Raw genomic sequence first — 8,716 nt, 5'->3', positions numbered from 1 at the left:
CAGCTCAGAACCCACAGAGGTCTGGGGAAAGGCAGGAGGAGAAGGGAGGTCAGCCTCCATCCTGAAGGATGAGGGAAGCCGGGACCTAGAGTCAGGTGAAATTGGGGGGCGTCATCAGAGGGACCTGGGGGTACAGGGGCTCTGGAAGCCGGCTTGGGAATTCCTGGCTCAGCTTTACAGACAGTGGAAATCTTTAACAAAACGCAAGAAAATATTGTTTGAGCAGGACAGCCTGATTTCCATGCAGTTTTCCGCACCACCTCAGGGTGTTCTCACCTTGCCCTGGGTGTGCTAGCTTAGCGATGCCCTACTCCCTTCCAAGTCCCCCAGGTAAGATCCTGCGGGGCCAACTGGACTCTTCCTGGCACCCAGCTACCCTCATCTTGTCAGCCGCTGGGGGGTCCTGCCTCCTCCGCCCTTGCTTCTGCCTCCTTCCTTCCCACACCACTGTCCCTCCCCTACTGCCATCTGGCCTGCCGGGTGGCTGCCATCATCTCTGGCTGCGTCTCTCTACCTGGGGACTTCTTCCCTCTGGCTGCCTCTCTACCTTTCAGACTGAGGGGTCTTCCTAAGGCACAACTGAGCTAATTTTCACTCTTTGCTTATAATTCCTCAGTGGCTTCCAAGGCCCTCAAGAGAAGTCCGAATCCCCGAGCTTGTCTAATGGAGCCTTTTGTGCCTGGCCACCCTGGACACAAACTCTGAGTCCTGTCATTGAACTAAAAGTCTTCTCTGACTGGGAGGCAAGGTAGTAATCAGAGAAGGCTTTCTGGAAGAAGTGAGAGCTAGGCTGGGGACTAAAGGCTGATTGAGAGTTCATGCCATCAACCACACAGGAGGGGTGCTCCAGGACACCAGTGGCCAAAGACTTTTCTGGAGGCACCCCCACCCTCTCAGTGCCCCCGTGCCTTGGGATTTCTGAGAGGAAGCGGAACTGTGGGGCCATGCCACCGGTCATGCGGTGTGGACATTCTGGGAAATACCGCTGGCCACCGGGTTGGCGTCCACACAGGAAGGGGGATTCAGGACTGGATTTGCTGAGCCCAGATAAGCATCCCTGGAGTTCCCCAGAGCGGAAGCCCTCATGCAGGGGAACCTTGTGTGTGTGTGTGTGTGTGTGTGTGATAGGCGTGTTTGGAATGGTCAGGTATTGATTGAAACTGTCATACAAAAACAGGAGACAAACCGACTGGTGGAGGGCTGGCCTTGGGGAGCAAGAGAGCATCCTGTATTGGTGAAGGGACCAAGATTCTTTCTGCAGGGTGTCCAGTGAGATCCCTGGCTGGGTTCACAGCTAGACAGGAGGGGTCACATCTCCAGAGCAGGGCTAGACAGGGGAAAGCCTGGGCACCTAAGCTTTTCATTTGTCCAGATAACGTAATAACTTGAGATGAATCAATCCCTCTGCAAAACCATTCGTGTCAAACCCAGCCCTTGACTCAAGGGGTACCAGGAGCCCCAGGAAAGAACCAGACTTGGCATTGAGGAAGACGTCCCTGTCCCAGCCCTCCAGTTGTCAGCGGCTGCTGACATGTGATACTGGGCAGCTGCTTCCCCTTTTGAGGATCTCCGTCTTCCCTTCTGTGAAATGGGCATCTTAATAATAATTTTTCTGCCCCCAAGGCAGTTGGAGAATCACATAGGATAATGGAGATAAGGTTACACAGTCATCTGGTGAGCTATGTACAACCATTGTGGGTGTGGGAGATGAGAGGAAGTCTTGGCTCTGCCCTCTCACAGCTCACGGTCTGGTAGGCAGGCAGATAAGTAGTCAGATTAGAAAATCTAATGGGGAAGTTACTGGTATAGGGAGGCATTCTGCATAAGCACCTCAACCAAGGAAGGCTTCCTGGAGGAAGTTACATATGAGCTGAGACCTGAAGAAAGGAAGGACGAAGAGGCAAGTAGGAAGGAAGAGTGTTCAGGGTGGAGGTCAGGGAGAAGGGGAAGGAAGACATCTGAATGGTTCTTGCTAGTTCAGCATCTTTCAGGCATTGCTGTTCTAAGTCTGGTAGGAGGTGGTGAGAGCCTGTGACAAGTACTGCGTGTCTATACATGGTGGTGAGGAAAGTGTTCTGGCTTGGAAGGCTTGGCTGTGCCTCAAACCTTTTTTTAATTGAAGTATAGTTAATTTACAGTTTTGTGTCAGTTTCAAGCATATAGCAAAGTGATTCAGGTCCACACACACACATTGTTGTTGTTTAGCCACTAAGTCTTGTTCGACTCTGTGACCCAAAGGACTGCAGCATGCCAGTCCTGCCTGTCTCTCACTTTCTCCCAGAGTTTGCCCAAGTTAATTTCTGTTGAGTCGCTGATGCTATCCAACAATTTCATCCCCTTTAATGTGGAAACTCACACACATACTCATACATATATATTCTTTTTCAGATACTTTTCCATTATAGGTTATTATAAGATATTTGGGCTTCCCACGTTGTGTAGTGGTAAAGAATCTTCCTGTCAATGCAGGAGACACGGGAAACATGTGTTCGACCCCTGGGTCCAGAAGATCCCTGAGAGGAGGAAATGGCAACCCACTTCAGTATTCTTGCCTGGAGAATCCCAAGGACAGAGGAGCCTGGTGGGCAACAGTCCATGGGGTCGCAAAAGAGTTGGACCTAAGCACATGCACACTTGATAAGATATTGAGTATAGTTCCCTGTGCTATACAGTATACAGTGTGTATCTGTTAATCCCAAACCCCGAATTTATCTCCCCACCCCACTGCCCAAACCGCCCTGCTCCCATTATCCCCTTTGGTAACCTTAAGATTGTTTCCTATGTCTGTGAGTCTATTTCTAAGTGAGTTCAATTGTATCATTTTTCTTTTTTCAGATTCCACATATAAGTGACATCATGTGATGTTTGTCTTTGGCTTACTTCACTTAATGTGATAATCTCTATGTCCATCCATGTTGCTGCAAATGGCATTATTTCATTCTTTCTTATGGCTGAGTAATATTCCATTGTATGTGTGTACTATATCTTCTTTATTCGTTTGTCAGTTGATGGACATTTAGGTTGCTTCCACGTTTTTACTATTGTAAATAGCGCTGCTATGAACACTGGGGTGCGCGTATCTTTTCAAATTAGAGTTTTCTCCAGATATATGCCCAGGAGTGAATTGCTGGATCATATGGCAGCTCTATTTTTAGTCTTTAAAGGAAACTCCATACTGTTCTCCACAGTGGTTGCACCAATATACATTCCCACCAACAGTGTAGGAGGGTTCCTTTTTCTCCACACCATCTCTAGCACTTATTACTTGTAGACATTTTGAGGATCACCATTCTGACTGGTGGGAGGTGATACCTCATTGTAATCTTGATTTGCATTTCTGTAATAGTGATTTTGTTGTTCTTCAGTCGCTCAGTTGTGTCTGACTCTTTGTGCCCCCATGGACTGCAGCATGCCAGGCTTCCCTATCCTTCACCATTTCCCAGAGCTTGCTCAGACTCATGTCCATTGAGTTGATGATGCCATCCAACCATCTCATCCTCTGTTATCTCCTTCTCCTGCCTTCTATTTTTCCCAGCATCAAGGTCTTTTCTGATGAGTCGGCTCCTCACATCTGATGGCCAAAATATCGGAGCTTCAGCTTTATCATCAGTCCTTCCAATGAATATTCAGGGTTGATTTTCTTTAGGATTGACTTGCTTGATCTCCTTGAAGTTCAAGGGATTCTCAAGAGTCTTCTCCAACACCACAGTTCAAAAGCATCATTTCTTCGGTGCTCAGCATTCTTTATGATCCAACTCTCACATCCATACGTGACTACTGGAAAAAGCATAGCTTTGACTATATGGGCTTTTGTCAGCAAAGTAATAGCTCTGCTTTTTAATACACTGTCTAGGTTTGTCATAGCTTTCCTCCCAATGAGCAAGCATCTTTTAATTTCATGGCTGTAATCACTGTCTGTAGTGATTTTGGAGCCCAGGAAAATAAAGTCTGTCACTGTTTCCATTGTTTGCCCATCGATATGCCATGAAGTGCTGGGACTGGATGTCATGATCTTAGTTTTTTGAATGCTGAGTTTTAAGCCAGCTTTTTCACTCTTCTCTTTCACTGTCATAAAGAGGTTTTTCAGTTACCCTTTGCTTTCTGCCATAAGGGTGGTGTCATCTGTATATCTGAGGTAACTGATATTTCTCCAGGCAATCTTGATTCCAGCTTGTGATTTATCCCACCTGGCATTTCACATGATGTACTCTGCATATAAGTTAAATAAAAAGGGTGACCATATACAACCTTGACATGCTCCTTTTCCAGTTTTGAACCAGTCTCTTTTCCATGTTTGGTTCTAACTGTTGCTTCTTGACCTGCATACTGGTTTCTCAGGAGGCAGGTAAGGTTGTTTGGTATTCCCATATCTTTAAGAATTTTCCAGTTTGTTGTAATCCACACAGTCAGTGATATTGTACCCCAAATCTTAGATCCAATAACAAATCTTGAGAGAAATAAAGTGAAAATCTCTCAGTCGTGTCTGACTCTGTGATCCCATGGATGATACAGTCCATGGAATTCTCCAGGCCAGAATACTGGAGTGGGTAGCCTTTCCCTTCTCCAGGGGATCTTCCCCACCCAGGGATCAAACCCAGGTTCAATCCACCCACATTGCAGGTGGATTCTTTACCAGCTGAGCCATCAGGGAAGCCCAAGAATACTGGAGTGGGTAGCCTATCCCTTCTCCAGGGGATCTTCCTGACTCAGGAATAGAACCAGGATCTCCTGCATTGCAGGCAGATTCTCTACCAACTGAGCTATCAGGGAAGCCCCTTAAGAGGAATACCAGAAATTAATACCTGCAACAAAGGAGGCCTCCATCACATCCCCATTCACTTTACCAATCTTATTCATACAAATACCAAATGGAACAAGCATGATGTTGAATTACCACCTCCTCTGAGAAGCCTTCATGTATTTCCCCTGGGCAGAGTGAGTTATGACCTGCTGGGAATACCATGGTACCCAGTATGGGCTCCCCTGTGGAGACACTTGTATTTCCTCTGCCAGGTGAGCTCAGGGGCACTTGGGCCCTCCTGCTTGTCCCTCCAGGCCTAAGGCAGAGTCTCCGGTGGTCCTTGGTCACAGCTGCCAACCTGAGCAACTACCTGAAAGTTGTTGGCCTGTGGTCGCCTGGTGCCAAGGCCTAGTGCCTTCCAATCTATTCTGTGTCCGGAGCCTGGAAAGGCAGGCTCCCGCTGCGGGCCTTTCAGAGACAGCAGCCCACTCTGGGAAGATGAGAATTTCCACGTGCAGATATTAGCTAATGGAGACCCTCATTACTTGCCATAGCATTAATTTTAGGAGATAGTCCTGGTGCACTTTAGAAGGCTATTTTAGTGCCACACAAATTAGACACCTTTATTAGCCATCGGAGGTCACGGAGGTAATGAAGTACTTGAGCTAGAAGAGAGAAATCACGCTTCACCTTGAGTCTGGCCATTTCCCCTGTGTTTCAACAGCGTCAGCTCATCCATCAGGTGCTGCCCACAGCCTGATGGAGTCTCAAGCATCCCTGAACAGGAGTGGGCAGGCAGGGGTAGGGTGTGTGAGCGATCTGGGTGCACACTGGGGCCTGACTGGTGTGCACACTCTATAGGCGTGTGTTGTTCAAGTGTGTGTGTGTGTTAGGGTTAGCATTTAGTCCTAAGATGTTCACCTTCTTTCATATCTGTTTATACTATATTCCTGTTTACTAAGTGGGGAGGGCGCTTCTTTATACAATGCTTCACCTCTAATAAGTCAGTACCTGTTTTGTTTCTGGGATGTTCTTTCTGTGTATTAAAAGAAAAACTTGAAAGTTAAAAAAAAAAGCTCACCTGTGAGTGTGACTGTGTGTGTCTGAAGTAAATGTGTGTGTGTGTTTTGTGGAGAGCGAGTAGGTTTCCAGTCATATGTTCGTGTGTAGAGGCCTTTCTAACTGAGTTGGAGGAAAGGAGATGGACTGCCTGTGCAGTGGTGAGCACCCCGTCCTGTGAGGTGCTTGTTGAGACCTGGGCAACTGACCTCTCTGGAGGGGCTCTTTTCACGGAGGAAGGGTACTGCGGAGGCCCTGGGTGGACTCTGCCTTGGGAATCCCAGGATTCTGGATGTCTCTGGGCCCTGATTCCCACTCTGGGGGTGAGGTTAGCCCAGAGACCTTCACCGGCTTCCCAGGAAACTGGTAGCTTTGTTCAGCCCTCTCTGTGGGGCTTGTGTGGGGCTAGCAGGCCCTCAGCTAGCTCCGGTTTCTCCCAGGGTGCCCTTTGGTGACATGGAACAAGAGCTCCTTCTAGCCACCCTGGTCTATGGGCCCCCACAGTCGCCCTGGCTCTTATGCGCACAACATGTACAGTCGACCAAAGCACTTTTTCCTCCTTGCTCAAGACCCCCACAGTCCTGGCAGCAGCCACTGCTCAGTGGACAGACGAAGAGAGGGCGGTCACCCCCTTAGTGGTACACACGCAGCGAGTGAGGGGCTGAGCTGGATCAGATCTAGAGCCCCCGTGCTTCCCAGGGGAGCCACACCCCGACTCCTCCTTCTCTGATTCTCCTGCAGCCTCTGGAGACATCCCTGGGCAGAGGGGGAAGGGTCTGTGAGCAGAGCAGGCAGTGGAGGGGCAGGGAGACTGCATCTCGGGAGAGCTGTGGAGTCGCTCCTTCAGACCTGGCCTGGATTGGCAGGTCACTGCATCTTTCTGGGTCTTCCTTTCTTCACCCGTAAAAATCTCATCAGGAGGAAATGAGAATGGCCCAGGTATGTTCTGGGGGCTTAGGAGGCATGTCTCGCAGGTGGTTCTTGCCCTTTCCTTCCCCTTATAGCTGAGTGGGTAGGCACAGGGTCGGGTCTGTGCAGCCAGGGAAGAAGGCAGGAGCTGCTGTGCCTGTGAGGGTGGGTGGTCTTCCTCGCCGCCCCTCACTCTGTCACTTTGAGCCCAACTATTCCCTTCCTGTCGGGGCCCCATGGCAAGGCCAGGTGGCCCCTATTGTTCAGGGAGAGATGGAGACTGAAGGCGTACCCCTTTCGGGAGGCTGAGCCTGGAGGATCCGAGCTCTCTTGCCGCTCCCTGTCTGAATTTCTTAGAGGAGAGGCCCAGTGGAGACACTCAGCACTTTTGGCTCTGGTCCCATGTCCTATTTCCCTGCCCGGATGAGGGGCCATTTGACTCATCACTTTCTCTTCCTGGACCCTGATGAGTACCTGACATGTGGTGGCTGTTTACAGAATAAATAAAGCGAAATCAATGCACAATGATTAAGGGTCTAGGGGGCCTTGTGGAGTCGGGGGGGTAGTCCTGGCCTGGAACTTATCCACCCTCATGCCCTCAGGGGATGACGAAACTGAGTCCTGGCACCAGAAGTCTTGGGGACAGGGTGTGGAAAGAGAACTCAGGGGACCAGAGTAAGGCTGCTGGGGAAGGGCTCAAAGCTGGGAGCTCAGGGCTCTGTGGGCGCCTGGCCTGAACTTGAGGATGCTGGAGATGGGAAGCAGCTGGCCTGAGGTGGGGATGGGCTGGGGCAGGGCAGGTGTCTTCCAGGCTGAGAAGAAAGAGCGTATGGCAGTCCTGATGAGACAGTGGGTTTGGGACACGGTGGAGAGTTTAGTAGGGTCTGGAGCTGCCTAGGCCACGGCGTGAGCTGTGGGCAGAGCCAGGTCTAGAACCCTGTCTGGCCAGGCTCCTTGTTCAGCGCTCATTCCGCGTGCAGCCACCCAAGTCCAAAGGCCTGGACAGCCAGCAGAGGCAGTGACCAGAAATCTTTCTCCTGGCCTGTCTGCCCACTGCACTCAGGAGCAGATGCCTAGGCTCCTCCAGCCCTGGGGCCCACTAATGAGAGACCTGGTCTCCTGGACGCAGCACGTGGGGTTGCAGATGACCTCTGACCCCAGGCCTCCTCGCGCAGACCCTCTGTATCCCCAGGCTTTGTTTTCTCAGGGTGGTAGTGCTGAGGGGAGGAGGGAGGCATGAGCGGCCTCCACACACGGTGGCAAATTTGGGCCATCGATTTGCATTCATTTCCTGCTCAAATGATCCAGGCTGGGGGCTGCTGGGGGTGGGGGTGAGGGGGCTGCTCTTTAGCATTTTAAGTTTGCAGATAATTGGAGGAAAATAACTCCAATAATGAAATCACTGCTGGATCGCATTCTGATACGTGACAAATCAATTCATTTATGATACCTTCTTTGTCACACTGAGCCATTCTGGCGCTCAGTGGAAACCTCTTAAATTAATAAAACTGTTAAATCCATAAAACCCTCCGTTCCGAGTAGCACATCACAGCACAAGTTTGAATCATTAAAGGAATAAAACTGATAAATGTGAGCTGGGGAGTGTCTGTGTCTGCAAAGAGGGGCTGGCTTTTAAGACAGATACAATATAATAGTCATAAGCTCCGATATTTCCTCCCTCTGTGTGTGTGTAGGGGGGCATCTGCATATTTCAGCGGGTGGAGGTTGGGAGATACAGGTCTAGCCAGCATGGGGGCAGGCTGCTTAGTAGTGATTGGTGGGGCTTTAGCCTTTTAAATAAAATATGATTTAATAGCAAAGAGAAAAAATATAAAGACTTTATTGGACCCCATTGAACCTGAGTTAGCTCAACAGGGATTTTCCAAAATAGCTAGACTTGTCTGAAAGGGGCGGGCTGGCAGGGTTCTCGCATCACACACTGACTAGGGAGCAGGAGGCTTGGCAGCTGGGGGGAGAGGGGGGGGCTTCAGTCCTGTGGGCCCAGGT

This window comes from Bubalus kerabau, chromosome 1 (genome assembly GCF_029407905.1).
Source record: "Bubalus kerabau isolate K-KA32 ecotype Philippines breed swamp buffalo chromosome 1, PCC_UOA_SB_1v2, whole genome shotgun sequence".
Taxonomy (NCBI): domain Eukaryota; kingdom Metazoa; phylum Chordata; class Mammalia; order Artiodactyla; family Bovidae; genus Bubalus; species Bubalus kerabau.
The sequence above is the reverse complement of the archived record's forward strand: the minus strand, read 5'-3'. Positions refer to the sequence as shown.